Genomic DNA, 1,018 nt, shown 5'->3' on the forward strand with positions numbered 1-1,018 from the left:
AAATTGCTTTAAAAGTCTCCAGTGCAAATTTGGCAATATGATAAGGAAGAGGTAAAACCCGATGATATTTGTTGAATTAATATTCTGAGTCCGTAACAAACTGTTAAAAAAATGAAAAAAAAAATGAAAGCAAAGTATATTGGTTATGACCAAAGATATGTAGGTTTTGCTAATTTCATGGATATATGAAGTAATATCATATTCATATTAAGTAATATTTCTTGCACATTCATGCTGCATGTATAAGGATGTAATATGCTTTGTTTTAGGAGCTTAGAAATTAAAAGCTCAAACCTTTTCTTATTTTTGAATAAGTGCTAATTATATTATTTAATTTTGTATTTTTGTGTATTATGGCCCATGGGAATTTACCTACAATTTTCACTTTCTAATATGCAGTTTACTTAACCAACTTTTTTTTGTTTGTTAAATATGTCAATAATTTGCCTCTGGATGTAACTGAGTTTTGGAAGCTGTTAAAGAATAAATGAAGATCCTACATTTATTGGTTAAAATTGAGTCCAAAACAAAATTACATATACTGCTGTGGACCAGTGGCATGTACCTGAAGATGATGATACCCAGGTAAGGTTAGAGAAGCTTGCATGATAGATGCTCTCTGGGACCACATAGTACACCTGGTATCCTAAAGCCATACCCATGAACCCCTGAGTCACCAAGCCAGCATGCCGCATTGTCTAGGTCCTAGCTTGTCTAACTGCATGTCTAGTGTACATTGCCTGTCTGATTCTGTTTTTACTACTACTTTAGTTGCAAACTTTTATTTTTGGAAGACATAAATATGCCATATTTTCTGTGATCAGACTGTCTTAGGGAGCTCCTATAGATGACTGAAGAGAAAAAAAGAATCCTTGAAAAGTTAACCATTATTAGATTATTTAGACTTTCATTGGCCTTCATTAATTTTCCCCTTTTTTCTTTTTCTCGGTGCTGTGGTTGTCTTCTTGTCATCTTCTCAACTTCAACTTGGATTGTAACTCATTTTAATGAAAATGAA

The 1,018-nt window shown here is 32.7% G+C and overlaps 1 protein-coding gene across 14 annotated transcripts in view; it reads left to right on the forward strand.

Annotated features, from left to right (window-relative positions):
• The window catches only part of LOC119584976 (stromal interaction molecule homolog), a 99,451-nt gene that overhangs the window by 88,991 nt on the left and 9,442 nt on the right, over positions 1 to 1,018 (forward strand). The window lies entirely within an intron of this gene.

This window comes from Penaeus monodon, chromosome 19 (genome assembly GCF_015228065.2).
Source record: "Penaeus monodon isolate SGIC_2016 chromosome 19, NSTDA_Pmon_1, whole genome shotgun sequence".
Lineage (NCBI taxonomy): Eukaryota > Metazoa > Arthropoda > Malacostraca > Decapoda > Penaeidae > Penaeus > Penaeus monodon.